This window comes from Giraffa tippelskirchi, chromosome 10 (assembly GCF_054371585.1).
Source record: "Giraffa tippelskirchi isolate mGirTip1 chromosome 10, T2T-mGirTip1v1.2.pri, whole genome shotgun sequence".
Classification (NCBI taxonomy): Eukaryota; Metazoa; Chordata; class Mammalia; order Artiodactyla; family Giraffidae; genus Giraffa; species Giraffa tippelskirchi.
The window spans coordinates 2,085,851-2,110,620 of record NC_137284.1 but is presented as its reverse complement, the minus strand read 5'-3'; the positions used below and the strand labels follow the sequence as shown (position 1 = coordinate 2,110,620).

The 24,770-nt window shown below is 44.3% G+C and overlaps 1 protein-coding gene and 1 long non-coding RNA gene across 8 annotated transcripts in view; one reads left to right on the top strand and one right to left on the bottom strand.

Annotated features, from left to right (window-relative positions):
• The window catches only part of KCNQ1 (potassium voltage-gated channel subfamily Q member 1), a 364,825-nt gene that overhangs the window by 186,978 nt on the left and 153,077 nt on the right, over nt 1-24,770 (bottom strand). The window lies entirely within an intron of this gene.
• LOC145523291 (uncharacterized) lies at nt 15,756-24,073 on the top strand. The gene is made up of 2 exons (XR_014066468.1): nt 15,756-20,508; nt 22,114-24,073. It is a non-coding gene; the product is annotated as an uncharacterized LOC145523291 (long non-coding RNA).

Genomic DNA, 24,770 nt, shown 5'->3' with positions numbered 1-24,770 from the left:
GACTTATCACGCATGACATCTCAGAGTGAGGACTGTGGCTGGGCTGAGCTCAGGGGTCTGGGCCTCTCCCCAGGTTCACACCAGACGTTAGGGTCAAGAATAGCTGACAAGAGCAGATCTGGTAAGGCGCCGATTCCCATCACTGTCCACGGTCATGTGGACGGACCCAGGGCGGTAGGACTCCTGCTCATGAAGAGTCGGAGGCCAGGTGTGCGGCAGCCACAGAGCTCCTGGCCCCTTGCACCCACTGCCTGCACCCTCAGCGGGGCACAGGAACCACGCAACAGCCAGTGTTAGCGTTCAGATTCCTGGGCCCACCAGCAGTGGGCTGACACTGGCCCTTAGGGCTGACCAAGAGGACCTGTCAGTACCCAGATTTTCAATCTGGACCCTTGTGTTTTTTTGTTTTTTTTTTCATTTAAAGTTTGTATTGTAAAATAAGTACTTGTAAAAAATGAGGCAAGTCAAAGATTCACAAAGCCCTTCCTCCCCCGCCGAGGTCGTTAGTGTTAACCACCAACTAGATTCCAAGCTCATCCCTCTCTGCTCATCAGAGCAGCTGACACCTGGTGGGACTTGCATTTACACACATGTGACGTTCCTGTCACTTTGTTGCTGTCACTCTGCAGCATGCCCATCTCATTTTTCTACAGGTGTGTAGACATGGACCTAAGTCTTACTTTAGTTAAGTTGCATGACAGTCTGTAGCTTAGGTCTGCCACAGTTAACTCAGCCAGTCCATGTTTGATGGACATCTGGTTCCATTAGCTGTAAGCCTCTACTTTAAGACAATGATGCACCATCCGTCTTTATGAAAACCTGACACATTAAGGCAGGTGACAGGGTGTTTCCTTGGTAATTTTAATAGATGTTGCTGAATTGTTTTCCCCAGAAGTGGCATCAGGCTCTACCAGTAGCACGTGAACATGCCAGCTTCCCCACATCCATGCCGGCACCAGCCTTTGGCAGCCTTTTCGGGGCCCGCCAAATACAGATGAAGACTGGCGTGCTGTTTTTCCTTCTACGTTGAATGCCTTTTGTGGCTCTGAGGCTATTTGGTTTTCCTCTTGTGGAATTATCTGTTCATATCCTTTACTCATTTTTGTTGGTCAGTTTGTAGGAAAATTTTTATATGTTAGATAGAGATAATTAACCCTTTGTCATTTGGGGTACAGATACCTTCCCCAGTATACCTTCAGTGTTTTAACCTTAATTATGGCTTTGTCATAGGAAATTTTTTATGATTTTGGAGCTATACCTATAGCACATTAAAAAGCAGAGGCATCACTTGGCTGACAAAGATCTGTATAGTCAAAGCTATGGTTTTTCCAGGAGTCATGTACAGATGTGAGACTTGGACCATAAAGGACAAGAGCTGAAGAATTGATGCTTTCGAACTGTGGTGCTGGAGAAGACTCAAGAGTCCCTTGGACTGCAAGGAGATCAAACCAGTCAATCCGAAAGGAAATCAACCCTGAATATTCACTGGAAGGACTGATGCTGAAGCTGAAGCTCCGGTACTTTGGCCACCCGATGCAAAGATCCGACTCATTGGAAAAGACCCTGATGCTGGGAAAGATTGAGGGCAGGAAAAAAAGGGGATGATAGAGGATGAGATGGTTGGATAGCATTACCAACTCAATGGACCTGAGTTTGAGCAAACTCCAGGAGATAGTGAAGTATAAGGAAGCCTGGCATGCTCCAGTCCATGGGGTCATAAAGAGTTGGACATGACTTAGCAACTGAGCAACAGCAACAACCTATCTTTTGCTTTTGAAAAAGAAAGATTTCTTTTTTTTTTTGTCAAAGTAGTACAGCTATCTCCTAAATGTTTAAGTGTGTGTGTAGATTTTAATACATTTAGCGCTTACGTCTCACATTGTAGGAGGCCATCAACAGTCAGAAAATGAAAATGTGAAAGGTACTGTATTCAGTCTTACTGAAAAAACTAAAGTAAAACACAAACTAAAATTTCTTCAGGGAAACATAGGAGAAAACCTCTGGACCTTGGATTTGGCAATGAGTGTTGAAGTATGATACCAAAAACTCAGTCTGTGAGCAGGAAAAAAAGAAAAACTGGACTTTATCAAAATGAAAAGCATTTGCTCTGTAAGAGACACTGCTAAGAGAATGTAAAGACAAGTCATAGACTTGGAAAAAATGTTTACATGTCACTTCTCTGATCAAGGACTTTTTTCCAGAATGTATAAAGAACTCTTGGAACTTGACAAGAAAACTAACAACCCGATTTTAAAAGTGGATTACTAATAAGCTCATGGAGAGATGCTCAATTCAATCAATATTAGTAGTTTTTAGGGGAATGCAAATTAAATCCACAACAAGCTACCATTATACCCTTATTGGAATGACTAAAATTTTAAAATGGTAACAATTTTGGATATTCGGAAAAGAATAAAGTTAGAGCCTTACTTTTCACTTTACATTAAGAAATTCAAGTCTGATAATATGGTATACTCATGAAGATGCAGAGCAACTAGAACTATTCATGTTGCTGGTGGGAATGCAGAATGGTGCAGCCACGTTGGAAAAGGGTTTAGCAGTTTCCTTTAATGTTAAACATATGTTTATCTTGTGACCCATTGGTCCCTGTCCCAGTTATTCAAATGAATTGAAAATTTACATTCACAAAAACTTGTACATAAATGTGTATATCAGTTTCACTTACAATTGCCAAAACCTGGAAACAACTAGGATGCACTTCAATAGGTGAAATGGTAAACGGATTGTGGTACATCCATACAATGGAATACCATCCAGCAATCAAAAGAAATGGACTAATGATTCATGTAACAACATAAATGAATCGCAAATGCATTTTTCTAAGCAGTGAAAGAAGCCAGATGCAAAAGGTCACATATTATATGATATCATTTATATGAAATTCTGGAAAAGGCAAGACTACAGGGACATAAAACAGATCAATGACTGATAGTACTTAGGGGAGGGGGAGTACTTAACTTCAGAAGAGTTGCACCCTGAAATTTTTCAGGCTATGGAACTTCTCTGTATGATGATGTGGTGCTGGATACACAACTCCAAGCATTTGTCAAAACCCATAGAACTTACTGGCTGGAAGAAACACAAGCTGGAATCAAGATTGCCGGGAGAAATATCAATAACCTCAGATATGCGGATGACACCACCCTTATGGCAGAAAGTGAAGAAGAACTAAAGAGCCTCTTGATGAAGGTGAAAGAGGAAAGTGAAAAAGTTGGCTTAAAGTTCAACGTTCAGAAAAGTAAGATCACGGCATCTGGTCCCATCACTTCATGGGAAATAGATGGGGAAACAGTGGAAACCGTGTCAGACTTTATTTTTTTGGGCTCCAGAATCACTGCTGATGGTGACTGCAGCCATGAAATTAAAAGACGCTTACTCCTTGGAAGGAAGGTTATGACCAACCTAGATAGCATATTTAAAAGCAGAGACATTGCTTTGCCAACAAAAGTCCGTCTAGTCAAGGCTATGGTTTTTCCAGTGGTCATGTATGGATGTGAGAGTTGGACGGTGAAGAAAGCTGAGTGCTGAAGAATTGATGCTTTTGAACTGTGGTGTTGGAGAAGACTCTTGAGAGTCCCTTGGACTGCAAGGAGATCCAATCAATCCATCCTAAAAGAGATCAATCCTGGGTGTTCATTGGAAGGTCTGATGTTGAAGCTGAAACTCCAATACTTTGGCCACCTCATGCGAAGGGTTGACTCATTGGAAAAGACCCTAATGCTGGGTAGGATTGGGGGCGGGAGGAGAAGGGGATGACAGAGGATGAGATGGTTGGATGGCATCACCGACTCGATGGACATGGGTTTGGGTGGACTCCGGGAGTTGGTGATGGACAGAGAGGCCTGGCGTGCTGCAGTTCATGGGGTCGCAAAGAGTCGGACACGACTGAGCGACTGAACTGAACTGAACTGATAGAACTTACACATCTCCAAGAGTAAATTTCACTATATACAACACCACCACCACAACCCTCCCCCACCAAAATAAGCCTGTTCGAGGGTCCAGGGTGGAAAGCAGACCGTGCCGAGTGAGTTCTGTATTACAAATGTATAACACAGCACTGTAAGGAGAGTGGAAGAAGGAGCTGACCTATGAATCCTTGGGAAACACTCTTTCACTGGACATGGTTAAAGTGAACTCATAAACACAGTATTCTAGGTGGTAAGTTTGTTTCTCAAGGGCACTACAGGTACCCTTGAATAAGTAAATTTATAGATAGTGGGAGCAAGGAAAGTAACAGAGTTGGGGGGTGGTGAGTGAGCCTATAATGAGAAAATACCAGAATGAACTCATACTTGATACAGACACAAATAAATATAGATAGATGTCCACACTTGGGTTATTTTCATATATACATATTTCCTAGCTCTGTCCATTGAGAGACCCCAGAAGCAGGGACAGCCCTAGAGCAGTGAACACATCTAGTGCCCAGATCCTGGCTTCTAAATCCTGTATATTCTCCAGTAAAAGGAACCAGGACTCTGACAGAATGGTGATTCTAGGGCTAGGGCAGGGAAACTGTAAGATGAGTCTGAAGTACTGTCTAGTGCTAGAAAGGAAAGAAATGCTCAAAAATGAATAAATGAGAAGGATGAGGGCATGTCAAATGGACACAGGAACTACCCTAAAAGAGCTCTCAATCCAGTGTCCAAAGCTACAATAATTTGAGCAACAAAATTATATTAATAATATAACTATTACATTACAGCTCAAAATATAAATATTCCTGAGTCCATACTGATACAAATTAACAAGTGATTGAAAGAGAGGGATCATCTTCCTTACAGAAGAACTTCAAATAATAAATGTAGAAAGACTGAGGGAAAAAAATCACCACTAGAACACCTCAGTGTTACTTGCTATAGGCAAGATCCAGGAACGAATGCTAAAATCAGTAGGTGAAACTTTAAGGAAAAACTTCAGAGGATCTCCCCTCTAATCTTTGTTCATTCCTGTGATGGTTTTAACATATGTTCACCAGTGGTTTGCCATTCATTCTGGCAGGACAGAGTGTAACTCCCCACCCCTTGGATGTGGGCTGGAATGGTGACTCCCTTCTCATGACTCGACTGTGGAAAGGGAAAAAAGCTAAATAAGGCTGGATGATACCACCTTAACCAAGTGGGTCAAGGTCAACAGTACCAGTGATAAACTGAGTGATGTCATGAACTGTGATATGGTATGAGGAGAAAAGCACCTCACTTCCTGGCATTCTTCCCCCAAACCCTAGTCTAATCCTGAGAAAGCAGTGACAAACCCAAACCGGGGGTCACTGACACCTGACTAGTATTCCTAAAAGATGTTAAGGAGATGCATGAAAAACAAGGGGGGACTAAAATTATCTGTCATGGATCGGAGAAAATTAAGGAGAACTGACTAATAAATGTCCAGTTAGAACTGGACTTGGGACAACAGACTAGTTCCAAATGGGAAAAGGAGTACATCAAGGCTGTATATTGTCACCCTGCTTATTTAACTTATATGCAGAGTACATCATGAGAAACGCTGGGCTGGAAGAAACACAAGCTGGAATCAAGATTGCCGGGAGAAATATCAATAACCTCAGATATGCGGATGACACCACCCTTATGGCAGAAAGTGAAGAAGAACTAAAGAGCCTCTTGATGAAAGTGAAAGAGGAGAGTGAAAAAGTTGGCTTAAAGCTCAACGTTCAGAAAACTAAGATCACGGCATCTGGTCCCATCACTTCATGGGAAATAGATGGGGAAACAGTGGAAACCATGTCAGACTTTATTTTTTGGGGCTCCAGAATCACTGCTGATGGTGATTGCAGCCATGAAGTTAAAAGATGCTTACTCCTTGGAAGGAAGGTTATGACCAACCTAGATAGCATATTTAAAAGCAGAGACATTACTTTGCCAACAAAGGTCCGTCTAGTCAAGGCTATGGTTTTTCCAGTGGTCATGTATGGATGTGAAAGTTGGACGGTGAAGAAAGCTGAGTGCTGAAGAATTGATGCTTTTGAACTGTGGTGTTGGAGAAGACTCTTGAGAGTCCCTTGGACTGCAAGGAGATCCAACTGGTCCATCCTAAAGGAGATCAGTCCTGGGTGTTCATTGGAAGGTCTGATGTTGAAGCTGAAACTCCAATACTTTGGCCACCTCATGCGAAGGGTTGACTCATTGGAAAAGACCCTGATGCTGGGAAGGATTGGGGGCAGGAGGAGAAGGGGACGACAGAGGATGAGATGGCTGGATGGCATCACCGACTCGATGGACATGGGTTTGGGTAGACTCTGGGAGTTGGTGATGGACAGGGAGGCCTGGCGTGCTGTGATTCATGGGGTCGCAAAGAGTCAGACACGACTGAGTGACTGAACTGACTGACTAAAATGTAATGATAGATCTTAGAACAGAAAAAGGATATTAGCAGTTAAACTAGTAAAATCCAGATAAATGAATGAAACTGTAGCTTAACTACTAGTGTTGTTGCAATGTTAACTTCTTAGTTTTGATAATTGTACCATGGTTATATAAGGTGCTAACATTAGGGGAAGCTGCTGAGAGGTATATGGGGACTCTGTACTATTTTACCTCTCTGTAAATAAAAATGTTATTTAAAAACGAGGGAAAAAACCCTGTATACAGTAGTACAAAAAAATCTTTAGTATCTAATTAAGGATATACAAAAACTCTATGGAGAAATTACAAAGCCTTAACGAGAAACATTCAAGAAGACATAAATAAAGGAGAAATATGCTTCTGTTCCATTGATTAGAAAACTCAATAGTAAAAAGATTCTCCCCATATCTTAATAAAAATCCCATGGTTTCTGTGTTGGAACCCTGGCAAGCTGATTCTAAAATTACTCTGCAAGTACAAAAGGCCAGGAATCAACAAAATTCTTGATCAACAATGAGGTAGGAGAACTTGCTTTTCCAGACATCAGTACCTATTACCAAGCAGCAGTCATTGAGGTGGTGCGGTGCTGGTGCAGAGAGAGACCGACAGCCCAAGGGGACAGGGTTGACTGTCTAGAAACAGCCCTCACACATATGAATGCTTACTGTGTATCAGAAGTGACCTGCAGATGGTGGGAAGAGGATGTTCAAGGATAGCTGGCTGTTCACACGAGGAAAATGTTGAACTAGACCCTTACCCTACACCATACTCAACAGTTCATTAATGGCATTCCTGGCTGTTACAAACTAATGAAGAGAGAACTATAAAGACATTCTGGCTGAATCTAGAAGAATATCTTCATGACCTCAGGGTTTGGAAGAATTTTCTAAGACTTCAGCAATAACCATAAAGGAAAAGACAGATTAATTCAACTACATTAAAATTGAGACCTTATGGCTCAGCAGGTAAAGAATCCTCTTGCAATGCAAGAGATACAGAAGACGTGGGTTTGATCCTGGGTCAGGAAGATCCCCTGGAAGAGGAAATGGCAACCTACTTGTAGTATTCTTGCTTGAAAAGTGCTATGGACAGAGGAACCCGGAGGGCTACAGTCCATTGGATCGCAGAGTCGGACACAATTTGGCAACTGAACAACAACAATCATCAGACAACATATTTAAGAGTAAAAAGCCAACCACAGAAGAATATCCACAAAATACAAATAATTCCTACACATCAATAAGAAAAATGTTCGCAACTTAATGAAAAATAGGGCAAGAGACAAGCACATCACAAAAGAGGAATCCAAATGGCTGATGAACATGTGAAAAGGTGTTGTGCCTGAGTTGCAATCAGAGAGATGTAAATAAACTCAGGGAGCTCACAGCCCATGGGGGCGAGGGCAGACTTCCAGCAGGAAACCGCACAGACATTACTTAGTCACACCCTGGAGAAGGGCTCCAAGTGAAGGGCTCTTTGCCCGTGACATTCTCGGAGAGCGCAGGAAAGTGACGGGTAAGTCTTGAAGAATGCATGTGCATTCAAAGGCTCCCAGGTCTGGGACCTGGCAGGAACATTTACAGCCCCCATTTTAGAGATTTGGGGCTGAGATTCAAGTACCCTGGGTTATATTATTCAGTTGTCAAGTGACAGAGCTAGAACTTCATCCAGGATTCAAATGTTCTCTCTCAAAAAAAAAAAGGAAAAATGAGCACAAATACATATTTTTATGTCTGCATCACTTGTATACAGAAGGAAGGAACAGCAGAGCGGTGGCTGGAAAGTGGAGCTACTTTCCAAACACCCAAGATGACAAGTGCCATCTCCAAAGCCCCAGGGCCAAGGGTGAGCCACCTGACCCCTTTCAAAAGCCCATCCCTGGCATTTCCGGAAATTAAACTGTGTGCATCAGTTGGCTTGTCAGAGCAGTTGGGGCCTGCACCTGCCAGAGAAGAATGTGCAATGTTTGGTTTTACCCTGAGAACAGCATATGGGGCCCCCACAGCAAGGGGCAAAGAAAGGGGCTCCACATTTTGGTTTTTCCCAATCGACAGAAATGGCGCTGTTTGCCTACTCCTATGTCGGGTATTGTGGGGTCTGCCTCCCCTATCACAGGTAGGCAGCAGTCAGGGCCACAAACCCCTCCCCATTTCCCACCTGTAGTCCCAGCCTGGTCAGGCTCCTGCAAGAAGGTACAGGGAGTGTGGTGGGGCTGGGAAGTGGAATTGTATCCCTGGCAGACACAGTGGCGTACTGCCCCTTTGGGCCAAGGTTTGGGGTAAGTGCTGTGTCCCCAGAAACCTGGGTGTCATCCTTAACTTCAAGGAGACTGTGGTTGGTGTTTTGCAAAGATGTGAGAAGACCAATGGCCCTGGCCTTGAAGTTGCTTAGCAGGCTGAGCGCTTGGTGGACTCGGCAAACTGTGTGGACACCCGGGACCCTAGGAGGGCATCGGGACTATGCCAGGTGAGCCATCCAGGGTGCCAGACCTTGGGGAAAAGAGCCTTGCATCCTGGCAACAGTGGAGTCACACTTTCATGAGAAAGTCCCAGTTTTCAGTGCTTTAATTCCTTGGCTGCCTTTGCCTTGTCAAGGCCAGAATCTGGGCCTGAGTTTTCAAGGCAGAACAAAACAATTTTGTTTTCTAGGAAAATGGGAGGTCTGGGATGGTGAACGCAGCCTCTGGCGTGGCGACTACCACAGCTGGCGACACCGGCTGCCAAGTCTCACCCTCTCTCCAGAGAACAGGAACCAAACAACACAGCATCTTTCCTTCTAGCCAGTGGGCCCGCTTAGTAGGGTGACTTGAATTTTCTTTAAAAAATGTGGGCACAGAAAAAAAGACTGGAAGGAAATTGATCAAAATACTGTTTGTCTTTAGGGAGAAGAGACTGGATGATTTTCATTTCTTCCCTTACGGTGTTCACGTTTTCTGCCCTGGATGATACTTTCTCAACCCAGGAAACAGTCTTTTACGGAAGTCACCCCTGTCTGTGCTTTGCCCCATCCCACAGCTCTGCACATCCGTCCTGGAGGTACATCGGAGTATGTGAGAGCACCCTTCATCCTTCCACCTGACCTGGAACTGCTCATGTGCCCGAACAGAGCTCTCCTACCACAGGTATCTCCCGAACCTTCTGTTCCGGGGAGCACCTGGTCTCACTTCCTTTGGCTTTCCATCCAGACTCTGCCTGGTCCAGTCCCTCACTTTCACAGGAGGTCCACCTGATCCCCAACACTGGAACACACTTGGCTCCCACACGAGGCAGGAAGGGAATTCCCATTTCTGTCGTCTTCTCCAGTTGTGGCCTCATTTCTTTGTCACAGCAGCTCTGCAGGATTGCAGCTTTGATTCCCATTTCTTGATGAGCAAACCAGTTTAAAAGGCTAAAAATGATGCCCTAGACCACACAGACTAGGTCAGGACTCTCTCTGGTATCTGGGCCTTCACCTGGTTCCCCCCCGGTGACTGATTAAAATCCTGCCGAGCCCTTCACAGGGCCTTCCAAGGCTCTCAAGACCGCCCCTCTTCTGGATGGGTACGGGGCTCATGCGTGCCGGGACCACAGGTCTGCTAGTTCCCTGGCACGGGACCTTGCCTTCCACCTCCCCCATATCCCCTCCAGGGCCTGGCACAGGCATGTTCCCCAAGCCAGCTCTCTCCACAGGGACAAACAGAAGCTGCCCCTGTCCTTCCCAAGTCAAAGCCCCTTCCCACCTGCCCACCTCAACCTCCCTTCCACCCCCACAAGAAATCCACCCCCTCTTGGCAGATTTGTCAAAGCCCTGCAGATACTGCACTGTGAACAAGAACCCCCTCCCTGGGGCCTCTGGACAGCTGCAGTCAGGCCCTGTGTGACATTGCTGAGCTGCAGCCCCAGGTCTGTGCCAGCTGCCCATGCCCGGCTCACGGACCACAAGCCAACACTGCCGTGTCGCCACCTGCGTCTCCACTCAGAGGCTAGAAGTGAGGGACACGGACAGAAAGTAAAAGCCATTCCCACAACAGCTGCCAGGAACAGGGCAGAGAGTGGAGTGGAAATGTATATTCACAGCTGGCACCCGGTTCCGCTTAGGAAAAGACCTTGCTTGAGTGGACACCTGTTGTTTGTGCCTGTCCAGCAGCTAGGCCTGGCTTCTGGGCACAGCTTATCAAATCTTCCTTGGGGGGGCTGCTCCTTCCCTGCTCCTGAGGCCACAGGATACAGGTACCTACTGGTCATCCTCAGAGAGGGCCCATGGCCCAGGCCTTGGCCTTTGGAGGCACAGAGGCAGGTTCAAAGATGGCTAATACCCCATTTGGGGGTGTTGAGAGCCTGGCCCCAGACTCTGGCAAATGTGACGGGGAAAGAGTGACCTCTTTGGGCTGGGCTTACTGAGCTTGTAGCCATCTTGCCCTCTTCAGAAAGTGGCTGCCTGAGGACACGGCCGTCCCAGGGGCATTGGAGGAGGGCGGGGGGAGCAGAAGGAACGGGGAGGCCGAGGCGAGAGCACAGAAGAGGGGGAGAGTGAGAGCAAGCAGAGATCATCCCAGCCCTGGGTCCAGCTGTGGCTGAAACAGCTGGGTCCAGTTGTGTGAGCCAAAACATGTCCTCTCTGTGTTTCAGCTAGATGGAGTTGGGGTTCCATTGTTTGTTACCAAGAGAATCTTCAGGAATGTGTGTGACAAACTTGAGGGTGAGGCTTGAGCACGAGGGGGTGGGTCTGAGCAGTCAGGGTCTCACAGGAGCTGGATTGTTCACACGCCCCTCACTGTGGTTTGGGGGTTACAGGGCAGAGAAACAAAAGCAGGTGGGAAGGAGCTCCCTCTGTGATGGCCCAGGGGGTCATCAGAAGGTGGCTCCCTAAAGCCAGAGGCTGGCTTTCTGTGCTGCGGTGCTGCTACGGGGTTGCTTAAAGTGAACTGTGGAACGTGCTGGATCTCACGTCAGTCAAAGGCATGCAGCCTAGATTGGACATGAGCATGACCATGATGTGGACAGTCAAACGTGACCAACCCTGGGGAGGACACTGGCCTTCTCTAGTCCCAGAGGTGAGGGCACTGAGGACCCTGGTCCCCAGCACTCACCTCTGCACTGGTGCATGGGCCTCAGCACACACAAATCAGAGAATGAAAATGGCTCTGCAGGACCAAGGGTGGGGTCCAAAAGGCGGGGGTGCTCGGGAGCACACGCGCAACAGAGCCCGGACAGGGTCAACCCTGAGAGAGCACGGGAAACGGAAGGGGGGCAGCACAGCCACCCACACCACTCGGGCAGCCCGCCGGGGTCTCTGCTCCGGGAAGTCACCGTCCACGTCTCCTAAGATACAGTTCCTGGGGACGGTTCCCGGCAGCAAGAGCAGCCCCGGGAAATGTTAATATACAATGGAATCTGGGTTAAGCACTGTCTTCTCCAAGAGTTGAGCTCACAGGACATTCCCAAGAAACCTCTGGAGAGGTGGGGAGGAAAGTTTCTGGAGGTCTTTGGATGAAGAAAACAAAAAAAATGGCCTTGATTTTCAAGGCAAAATTACAGAGGAAGAAAAAAATGTTTTTAATCTAATTAAGAGCGATCTTTTCACCTTCATCACAACATCGCGGAAATGTGCCAGTTCTTAACTTCACACAATAATCAAAGCAATTAGTGAGGGAGAAGCCTTGGAAACCGGTGCAGATGTTCTCAGAATGTTTAATGGGGAAATGAGTTGCAGGCCTCGTTCTCAGCATCCGGCTCCAGGCCCTGGCTACCAAATCCAGACATCTGCTTGGGCCCCACCCCCAGGCCCCGAGGGCGCGAGCTTGAGAAACACAGGTCCCTTCCCAGGCCGCCTCCCAGCCAGGCCAGATCCAGGGCCGAGAGGCTCCCCACAGCTCCCCACAGCTCCCCACGCCAGAGCCTGGACACAGAGCCACCCCGGAGCTGGTAGGGGGGAGGCTTAACGTCAAAATTATGTTAACAACTGATGTCAAAAATAATCAGCGCAGCCTGGCTCCCCCCTAACCCCCACAGGTCCCTGCTGGTTGCAGGAGTGCTGGAGGCAGGGAGAGAGCAAGGGGCCCTGCAGAGAACTCTCAGCTCTGACACAACCACCACCTAGTTAGCACAAACACCACTTCATGAAAAGACATGGTGGCCTTGATCTGGCGTGGCCCCCAGTCCCCATTCCAATGCTGCTAGCCTCTTAACGGCCCCAGGAGTCAAACTGGTCGAGTATGAGGAAATTTCCAATAATCAGAAAAAAACGTGGAGGAACAAGGACGGCGCCGGCAGAGGAAACAGCCCACAGCAGAGGGCAGAGGGCCACAAGGCTAGTATTAACTGGCTGTGGGAGACAGGACCCCAGCTGGGCTGGTCAGCTTAGCAAGTCTCGGAGACCCTGGCGTATGGCAGGCATCAGGGACACGGAGGTAAAGAACACATGACCCTTGTTCTCAAGGACACAGAGGCAGCACGGGGGCCTCCCCACGTACCCTCAGCACTCACGTTCCGTCACCACCAAAGGCGCCTAACGCGGGTCTGCCAGATGCTTTTCTGAGCGCCATCTCTGACCTCGGGGGCCCGCTGAGCCACACAGAGGGCAGGCCAGGAGTGACGCACGATGAACCCCCGAGGGGTGGCTTTCAGCGGTGAGAGATAAACACCCTAAACTCCTTGAGCAGCTGGTGGAGCAGCTCCGAGGAGCGTTCTCTGCGGCTTCCCAGCTGCCCGACGTGGAGCTCTCCCTCAGCGGGCACTCCCAGGGTGGACTCAGGGCCCACGGAAACCGACCTGAAACTGACAGGAAGCTGCTGGTGCACCTTCAGCAGGAGAGTGGCAAGGTCTGCTTTAAAAGAACTCCCTTGGACTGCAGGGCGCTGTATGGAGGAGAAGCAAAGTGGCAACAGACTGGTGGAGAGTGGAGGGCAACAACTGAGACAGAGAAATGGAGGCAGCATTGACCAGGGAGGTGTGAAGGCAAAGAGTGCTCAAAGTTCAGGAAGTTGCCAAGGCCTGCTGATGGACACGGACTCTGGGGAGAAGGTGTCCTTTTTCAAGGTTTCCAGTCAGTTTAGTGAAAAACAGTATGCCGCTCCTCTTGCGTCTGGTTTCACATCTCCCTACTTGTCCTCCCCCAAAGCATGAGACCAGAAAGGAGTGCAAATAAAACCACACACAACTCACGCCTTTAGCAGCAGTAGGAAACAGAACAGTGTGGCCTTCACATTACCTGTGAATTGAGAAACAAACCGAAGTCCAACACCGCAGCAGCCACCTGCCCACCACTGCCAGACTCGAGCGGAACAGTCAGGAGATGAGGCTTGCAGTGCCCAGGCTGAACATATTAGGGAAGTAAGTGACCTCAGCAAAAATAGACAAGTACCTCTGAGGAGACTTTCCTTCCCAGAAACCTCTGTCAGAATCAACTTTGTCAGAACTCTAGAAAGCAGTCAAATGTTTATAGCACAGGTAAACAGCCAACCAAGAAACAGGCAATTAAAAAATGAAAGCCACATGGCATTTTTACTCGTCTTGGCAATACCCCTGGTCCCCCACTCACTAGCAGTCTTCAAGATGGCCGTCCACATTCCAAGTGTGGGACCTGAGCCCTCAGTTCTAGAGGGAGCAGAGGTGATCTTGTGCTCTAGCAATTGTATCTGTTCTATATTGTCTGGAGGCTTCCAGAGAGTGATTGCCTTTATTTCCTCCACAAACGAACTCAAGGGAAGCCTTTATTTCCTCCACAAACAAACTCAAGTGAAAAACGTTTCAAATTCTTTGAAAACACTGTGAGGGAGTCAAACAAATCACAGCCACCTGGGAACAGGTAAGGCGTGTACATGCTTCTGGTCCAGTGACTGGAGCTCTGGGAGCCTGGGAGGAAAAGCTGGGGAAGTTTCTCTGGGAGATCAAGCCACTGAGACACCTGTGGAACACTGAAGAGCTGAGAGAGCCAAGAGCCTACCCGGGGTAGGACGCGTGCTCAAAAAGCTCCTGAGAACACACTAAGGTTCCATTGCTGGCTGCTCGATGTGCCTACCTCAAGCAGGAAATGAGGCTGAGGCAGAGTTGTAAACAGCCTGACCAAATCTTGAAGGCTTGCCCCAGCACAGAGCTAAACTGCAAAGGTTGGGAGAATTGTTTTGTTTCTACTTTTTCCCTCCTTCCTCTTTGGACTCTGGCACTCAAGGAAATCTCTGTCAAAACACCAGCTGAATGCAAGAACAGTGACCTTAGAGACCACACATGGCAAAGAATACAGATGTTGAAAAAATAGCCAAGAAGTCACTAAACAGTTACAGTTCACAACAATGAAAAATAACTCCTGAGGAGGGGAAAGAATCTGCTGTTTAAATTTACTATATACATTGTTCAAAATAGCCAGTTTTTAACAAAATTATTAAGCATATGAAGAAACAAGAAAGTATGGCTCATTGATATAAGAAATTAATGGAAACCAATCCTAAGGAAGTGCAGACATTAAACTTACTAGACAAAGAGTTTATATCAACTTTCTTAAAGATGTTCAAGGAACTGAAGGAAGTCACAGACAAGGAACGAAAGGAAAACCCTGAGAATGATGTATGAATAAAAAGAATACAGAAATTATAAAAAGGAATTAAACCTGACAAACATATGTAGAACACTCCACCCAACCACAGCAGAATACATTCTTCTCAAGTATGCATGGAATATTCTCCAGGATAGATTACATGTTAGACCACAGAGGAGTCTCAGTAAAATTTTAAAAATTAAAATCATATGAAGTAACCAAATTGGGATTAGCCTAAAAATCAATAATAGAAGGAAAACTAGAAAATTAACAAATATGTGGAAATTGAACAACACTCTCATTAAAAACTAATGGTCAAAGAAGACATTACAAACGAAGTTAAAAAAAAATTTAAGATAAAAATGAAAATACAACATACCAAAGCCTATGGAATGCAATGAAAGCAGTGCTTGTAGAGTAAAATATGAATTCCTGCATAAAGAACTTCAACAACTTTACAGCCCAAGGAACTATAAAAAGAAAAGTAAACTAAGCCCAAAGTTAGCAGAAAAAAGGGAAATAATAAATATGATAGTGGAGAAATGAATAGAAAAACAACAGAATCAACTGAACAAAAGGTTCGTTACTTTTGAAAAGATCCAACGAAGTCGACAAACTTTTAGCTGTAATGACAAAGAAAAAACTAGAGAAGATGCAAATAAAAACATAAGGAAAGTGAGAACATTGCAACTGATCATACAGAAATAAAAAGAATTATACCAATACTCTCATTCATGAATCACAACCTTGTCATGGTGAAGGGACTTATATAATGCAATGAAGCTATGGAGTCATGACATTTGGTTCCACCCAAGATGGATAGCCAGCAAATTTGGAAAACTCAGCAGTGGCCACAGGACTGGAAAAGGTCCTGTTTTCATTCCAATCCCAAAGAAAGGCCATGCCAAAGAATGCTCAAACTACTGCACAATTGCACTCATCTCACACACTAGTAAAGTAATGCTTAAAATTCTCCAAGCCAGGCTTCAGCAATACGTGAACTGTGAACTTCCAGATGTTCAAGCTGGTTTTAGAAAAGGGAAAGCGACCAGAGATCAAATTGCTAACATCCGCTGGATCATCGAAAAAGCAAGAGAGTCCCAGAAAAACATCTATTTCTGCTAGCATCACAGTAATCTAAGTCTATGCTCCATCCACTAATGCTGAAGAAGCTGAAGTCGAACGGTTCTGTGAAGACTTACAACTTCTAGAACACCAAAAAAAGATGTCCTTCTCATCATAGGCGATTGGAATACAAACGTAGGAAGTCAAGATATACTCAGAATAACAGACAAGTTTGGCCTTGGAGTACAAAATAAAGCAAGGCAAAAGCTAACAGTTTTGTCAAAAGACTATGCTCGTCATAGCAAACACCTTTTTCCAATAACACAAGAGACGACTCTACACATGGAAATCTCCAGATGGTCAATATTGAAGTCAGATTGATTATATTATTTGCAGCCAAAGATGGAGAGGTTCATCCATACCCCAAATACTTGAGCTTCCCTGGTGGCTCAGATAGTAAGGAGTCCACTGGCAATGCAGGAGACCTGGGTTTGATCCCTGGGTTGGGAAGATTCCCTGGAGAAGGGAATGGCAATCTAATTCAGTATTCTTGCCTGGAGAATGCCATGGACAGAGGAGCCTGGTGGGCTACAGTCCCTGGGGTTGCAAAAGAGTTGAACACGACTGAGCAACTAAGCACAAAGATGGGGAAGCTCTGAACAATCAGCAAAAACAAGACCTGGAGCTGACTGTGGCTCAGATCATGAGCTCCTGATTGCAAAATTCAGGCTTTAATTGAAGAAAGTAGGGAAAACCACTATGCCGTGCAGGTATGACCTAAATTAAATCCCTTATGACTATATAGTGGAGGTAATGAATAGATTCAAGGTATTAGATCTGGTATCTGACTTCCCCGGGTGGCCCAGACGGTAAAGCGTCTGCTTAAATGTGGGAGACCTGGGTTCGATCCCTGGGTTGGGAAGACCCTCTGGAGAAGGAAATGGCGACCCACTCCAGTACTCTTGCCTGGAAAATCCCATGGACGGAGGAGCCTGGTAGGCTACAGTCCATGGCATCGCAAAGAGTCGGACACGACTGAACGACTTCACTTCACTTATTAGATCTGGTAGACAGAGTGCATAAAGAACTACGGATGGAGGTTCATAAATCGTACAGGAGACACCCAAAGAAAAAGAAATACAAGAAGGTAAATTGGTTGTCTGAGGAGGCTTTACAAATAGCTGAGAAACGAAGAGAAGCAAAAGACAAGGGAAAAAGAGAAAGATATACCTAACTGAATGCAGAGTTCCAGAGAATAGCCAGGAGAGGTAAGAAGCCCTTCTTAAATGAACAATGCAAATAAATAGACAAAAACAATAGAATGGGAAAGACTTTAGAGATCTTAAGTCTCTTCAAGAAAAACTAGACATACAGAGGGAACATTTCATGCAAGGATGGGCATGATAAAGGACAGAAACAGTAATGACCTAACAGAAGCAGAAGAGATTAAGAAAAAGTGGCAAGAATACACAGAAAAATTATAAAACAAAGGTCTTAATAACACAGATAACCATGATAGTGTGGTCACTTACCTAGAGCTGGACATCCTGGATTGTGAAGTCAAGTGGGCCTTAGGAAGCATCATTGTTGTTTTCATTTGTCGCGAAATCATGTCTGACTCTTTTGCAACCCCATGGACTGTATAGCCTGCCAGGCGCCTCTGTCCATGGGATTTCTCAGGTAAGAATACTGGGCTGGGTTGCCATTTCTTTCTCCAGGGCATCTTCCTGATCCAAGAATTGAACCTGCATATCCTGCATTGTCTGTGACTGTCTAGGAGTCTCTAGCAGAGGCATGGGTTGGCAGTCGCCTGCCACAGGGTTGGGGGCACTGAGTGCATCACTGCCTGTATGGGACCTTCTGAAGGAGGTTGACATTATCTTCATTATCTCCACCATAGTTTGCCCTCAGGTCTAATAATAGGGAGGGAACACAGCCCCACCCTTCAACAGAAAATTGGATTAAAGATTTACTGAGCATGGCCCCACCCATCAGAACAAGACCCAGTTTCCCCCTCAGTGAGTCTCTCCCATCCAGAAGCTTCCATAAGCCTCTTATCCTTCTTCATCAGAGGGCAGACAGACTGAAAACCTCAATCACAGAAAACTAACCAATCTGATCGCATGGACCACAGCCTTGTCTAACTCCATGAAACTATGAGCCATGCCGTGTAGGGCCACCCAAGACAGATGGGCCATGGTAGAGAGTTCTGACAAACGTAGTCCACTGGAGAAGGGAATGGCAAAACACTTCAGTATTCTTGCCTTGAGAACCCCATGAACCATATGAAAAGGCAAAAAGATAGGACACTGAAAGATGATATCCCCAGGTTGATAGGTGCCCAGTATGCTACTGGAGATCAGTGGAGAAATAACTCCAGAAAGAATGAAGAGATAGAGCCAAAGCAACAAACACCACCCAGTTGTGGATGTGACTGGTGATGGAAGTAAAGTCTGATGCTGTAAAGAGCAATATTGCATAGGAACCTGGAATGTTAGGTCCATGAATCAAGGCAAATTGGAAGTAGTCAAACAGGAGATGGCAAGATTGAACATCAACATTTTAGGAATCAGCGAACTTAAATGCACTGGAATGGTTGAGTTTAACTCAGATGACCATTATATCTACTACTGTGGGCAGGAATCCCTTAGAAGAAATGGAGTAGCCCTCATAGTCAACAAAAGCATCTGAAATGCAGTACTTGGGTGCAAACTCAAAAACGACAGAATGATCTCTGTTCGTTTCCAAGGCAAACCATTTACTATCACAGTAATCCAAGTCTGTGCCCCAGCCAATAATGCTGAAGAAGCTGAAGTTGAACAGGTCTATGAAGACCTATAAGACCTTTTAGAACTAACACCCAAAAAAGATGTCCTTTTCCTTATAGGGGACTGGAATGCAAAAGTAGGAAGTCAAGAAATACCTGGAGTAACAGGCAAATTTGGCCTTGGAGTACAGAATGAAGCAGAGCAAAGGCTAATAGAGTTTTGCCAAGAGAACGCACTGGTCATAGCAAACACCCTCTTCGAACAACAGAAGAGGAGACTCTACACATGGACATCACCAGATGGTCAGCACTGAAATCAGATTGATTATATTCTTTGCAGCCAAAGATGGAGAAGCTCTATACAGTCAGCAAAAACAAGACTGGGAGCTGACTGTGGCTCAGAACATGAACTCCTTATTGCCAAATTCAGACTTAAATTGAAGAAAGTAGGGGAAACCACTAGACCATTCAGGTATGACCTAAATCAAATCCCTTACGATCATACAGTGGAAATGACAAATAGATTCGTGGGATTAGATCTGATAGACAGAGTGCCTGAAGAACTATGGATGGAGGTTCATGACATTGTACAGGAGACAGGGATCAAGACCATCCCCAAGAAAAAGAAATGCAAAAAGGCAAAATGGTTGTCTGAGGAGGCCTTACAAATAGCTATGAAAAGAAGACAAGCAAAAGGCAAAGGAGAAAAGGAAAGATCTACCCATTTGAATGCAGACTTCCAAAGAATAGCAAGGAAAGATAAGAAAGCCTTCCTCAGTGATCAATGCAAAAAAAGAGAGGAAAACAATAGAATGGGAAACACTAGAGATCGCTTCAAGAAAATTAGAGATAACAAGGGAACTTCTCATGCAAAGATGGGCACAATAAAGGACAGAAATGGTATGGACCTAACAGAAGCAGAAGATAAGAAGAGGTGGCAAGAATACATAGAAGAACTATACAAAAAAGATCTTGACGACCCAGATAACTACAATGGTGTGATCACTCACATAGAGCCAGACATCCTGGAATGCAAAGTCAAGTGGGCCTTAGGAAGCATCACTATGAAGAAAGCTAGTGGAGGTGATGGAATTCCAGTTGAGCTATTTCAAATCCTAAAAGATGATGCTGTGAAAGTTTTGCACTCGATATGCCAGTAAAGTTGGAAAACTCAGCAGTGGCCACAAGACTGGAAAAGGTCAGTTTCCATTCCAATCCCAAAGAAAGGCAATGCCAAAGAATGCTCAAACTACCACACAATTGCACTTATCTCACACAGTAGCAAGGTAATGCTCAAAATTCTCCAAGCCAGGCTTCAACAGTACATGAATCGTGAACTTTCAGATGTTCAAGCTGGATTTAGAAAAAGCAGAGGGACCAGAGAGCAAATTGCTATCATCCTTTGGATCATCAAAAAAGCAAGAGAGTTCCAGAAAAACATCTGCTTTATTGACTACGCCAAAGCCTTTGACTCTGTGGATCACAATAAACTGTGGAAAATACTGAAAGACATGGGAATACCAGACCACCTGACCTGCCTCCTGAGAAATCTCAATGCAAGTCAAAAAGCAACAGTTAGAACTGGACATGGAACAACAGACTGGTTCCAAATTGGGAAAGGAGTACATCAAGGCTGTATATTGTCACCCTGCTTATTTAACTTATATACAGAGTACATCATGGAAAATGCAGGGCTGAATGAAGCACAAGCTGGAATCAAGATTGCCAGGAGAAATATCAATAACCTCAGATATGCAGATGACACCACCCTTATGGCAGAAAGTGAAGAAGAACTAAAGAGCGCCTTGATGAAAATGAAAGAGGAGAGTAAAAAGTTGGCTTAAAACTCAACATTCAGAAAACTAAGATCATGGCATCTGGTCCCATCACTCCATGGGAAATAGATGGGGAAACAATGGAAACAGTGACAGACTTTATTTTGGGGGGCTCCAAAATCACTGTAGATGGTGACTTCAGCCATGAAATAAAAAGACGTTTGCTCCTTGGAAGAAAAGCTGTGACCTACCTAGACAGCATATTAAAAAGCAGAGACATCACTTTGCCAACAAAGGTCCATCTAGTCAAAGCTATGGTTTTTCCAGTGGTCATGTATGGATGTGAAAATTGGACCGTAAGGAAAGCTGAGCACTGACGAATTGATGCTTTCAAATTGTGGTGCTGGAGAAGACTCTTGAGAGTCCCTTGGACTGCAGGGAGATAAAACCAGTCAATCCTAAAGGCAATCAATCCTGAATATTCATTGGAAGGCCTGATACTGAAGCTGAAACTCCAATACTTTGGCCACCTGATATGAAGAGCTGACTCACTGGTAAAGACCTTTATGCTGGGAAAGACTGAATGCAAAAGGAGTAGGGTGTGGCAGAGAATGAGATGATTAGATAGCATCACCGGCTCAGTGGACATGAATTTGAGCAATCTCTGAGAGATATGTAGTACAGAGGAGCCTGCCTTGCTACAGTCCATGGAATTGCAAAGAGTTGGACACGACTTCGTGACTAAACAACAACAAGAAAATACTGTGAACAACGGAACTGTAGTCCAAAAAAAATTAGATAACCAAGATGAAATGAAGAAATTCTTTGCAAAATATAAACTACAAAACTGGTTCAAGAAGAGATAGAAATTCTGAACATACTTACGGCAAGTAAAAAGTATGAATCAGTAATCAAAGACATAGTGAAGAGAAGTCCAGGACTTCTCAAACTTGAATAAAAAACAGAAGGGAAGGAACACTGCAACACATTCTGTGAGATGAGTACTCAGTTCAGTTCAGTCGCTCAGTCGTGTCCGACTCTTTGCGACCCCGTGAATTGCAGCACGCCAGGCCTCTCTGTCCATCACCAACTCCTGGAGTCTACCCAAACCCATGTCTATCGAATCGGTGATGCCATCCAACTATCTCATCCTCTGTCGTCCCCTTCTCCTCCCGCCCCCAATCCTACCCAGCATCAGGGTCTTTTCCAAGGAGTCAACCCTTCGCATGAGGTGGCCAAAGTATTGGAGTTTCAGCTTCAACATCGGACCTTCCAATGAACACCCAGGATTGATCTCTTTTAGGATGGATTGATTGGATCTCCTTGCAGTCCAAGGGACTCTCAAGAGTCTTCTCCAACACCACAGTTCAAAAGCATCAATTCTTCGGCGCTCAGCTTTCTTCACCGTCCAACTCTGGACATGGAACAACAGACTGGTTCCAAATAGGAAAAGGAGTACGTCAAGGCTGTATATTGTCACCCTGCTTATTTAACTTATATGCAGAGTACATCATGAGAAACGCTGGGCTGGAAGAAACACAAGCTGGAATCAAGATTGCCGGGAGAAATATCAATAACCTCAGATATGCGGATGATACCACCCTTATGGCAGAAAGTGAAGAAGAACTAAAGAGCCTCTTGATGAAGGTGAAAGAGGAGAGTGAAAAATTTGGCTTAAAGCTCAACATTCAGAAAACTAAGATCATGGCATCTGGTCCCATCACTTCATGGGAAATAGATGGGGAAACAGTGGAAACAGTGTCAGACTTTGTTTTTTGGGGCTCCAAAATCACTGCTGATGGTGATTGCAGCCATGAAATTAAAAGACGCTTACTCCTTGGAAGGAAGGTTGTGGCCAAACTAGATAGCATATTTAAAAGCAGAGATGAGTACTACTTTGAAACAAAAAGCAGAGAAATAAACCACAAGAAAAGAAAGCTAGATAGCAAAATCGCTTATAGATGCAAAAAAAAAAAAAAAAAAAAAGGAAAAAATACTCAGAAGAAAATACTAGTAAACCAAATCCACCAGCATATTAAAAGAATTGTACTCCATGAGCAAGTGGGATATATCTCAGGAATGGAATTGTGTTAAACAGGAAACATCAATTTAATACATCAGAGTAACAGAATTATCTTAGTTGACACAGAAGAAAAAACAGTTGACAAAATCCATCAAACTTTTAAGGTGAAAAACTCTGAGAAAATTAGGAAAAGAAGGTAACTTTCTTATAATGATAAAGAATTTATCAAAAATCTGTAACTTACATCATAATTGTGAAAAGACTAAAAACATTTCCTCTAAAACAAGAAACAAGACAAAGATGCCCATTTTTACCACCACTTTCCAACAATGTACTGGAAGTTTTAGCCATTAGCAGTTAGGCAAATAAATAAATAAAAAGCATATGAACTGGAAAGGAAGAAGGAAAATCCTTTCTATTCACAGATATGATCTTATCTAGAAAATCGCAAAGAATCTACAAAAGAAAATAAAACCACCCCAACTTATTAAAGCTAATAAACAAATTCAGGAAAGTTGTAGGACATGTGATCAACACACAAAAATCATTGTTCCTGCACTCCAGCAATGAAGCACCCGAGAAGGAGATGTTTACACGGCTCCATTCACAGCAGCATCAGGAAGAGTGATGTGGCGAGGAATAAACGTAAACAGGCGAGACTGCTGTGCCGATTATTACAGAACCGGCAGAAACTAAAGACCTGAATAAATAGGAAGACATCCTTCATGCATGGATTGGAAGATTCAATATTGTTAAGATGGCACTATTATCCAGTGATTCACAGTCTGAATGCCATCCCTATCAAAATTCTGATGGCCTTTTTTGCAGAAGTGGAAAAACTGATCCTAAAATGTTCATGGATTTGCAAGGGGCCTGGAACAGCCAAAACAAGTTTGAAAAAGAACAAACTTGGAAGACTCACACTCCCCAGTTTGAAAACATACAGAGGTATATTAATCAAAATAACATGGTACTGGCATAAGGGTAGACATTTAAACCAATGGAATAAAATAGAGAACATAGAAGTCAAACCTCATATATAGTCAACTATATGTTCAATAAAGACCATTTGATAGAAAAAGAATGCTGCTGGGACAACTGGACAGCTGGACACAGGAAAAAGAATGCAGCTGGACACATTCCATACCATATAAAAATTATCTCAAAAAGGACCAGCAACCTAAATATAAGAGCTAAAACCATAAATCTCTTAGAAGAAAACACAGAAATAAATCTTTATGACCTTGGATTATGCACTAAATGCCACTGAAGTATTTGACTTTAAAATGATTAATTATGGCATGTAGGTTTCACCTCATTAAAAAAAATAGGGGCCACAGAAGAGTTACAGGAAGCACAGACAGAATTATCCCCAGAAAAACAAAGTCCACCATTAGGTGTCAAAATGGAGAATGCAGGACAGAAATAAGCAGTTCACAAAAGCAGCAACAAAGGGCTTTGAAGTGACTGGTTAGATGCGGCAGTCTCAGAGAATCATGTCTTGGGGAGGCTCAGATATATAGAGAAGTGGCATGATCGTAAGGTAAAAGAAGGAAATAAGAGGAGGAAGTGAAAGATTCCTGCAGGAATAAAAAACTAGACATGCCAGTTGCCTCACACACATCTCCACGACAGCAGTATCTAGAAATGGAACTGCCTAAAAGAGGATGAGCCTGAAAGAAGAGGGAATTTTTGAACTAGGAACTCTGACACTAGGTACATAGGAATACAGGTAAGCAGACTATGATTACTGGTAAGTGTAATACTACTATGAGAAAAAAAAAAAATCAGAAAATGAGAATAAAAGGTTTTCTGCTTACAAAGGTTTCCTTCAAAATTGAACCATAAAGCTGAAGACTGTCAACAATATTCCCAACCAAATTAAATATTCTCAACATTTGGGATATTAAAACATACTTTGAATCAGTAATAATATTATTTAAAAATAGGAATGGACAAAAATAAAAACAAGAACGACAAGAGGTGATTGAACTAAAGATAGAAATAGATGAAAACAATGAAAGTAGCTTAAGGTAATTAAAACGAAAGACGAAGAGTCAGAGTGACCGTGGTTGAAGTGAAGACAGGCAAAGGGGATCCAATGTGTTATAACTCAAGTCTCTGAAGAAGAAAATAAAAACAATACAAATTATATTTAAAGCCATATGTTAAAAAACTCTCTATATAAATCTGTATCAATAAAATCTGACACATTGAAAGGACCCATATGGGTACCAAGGAAGTTG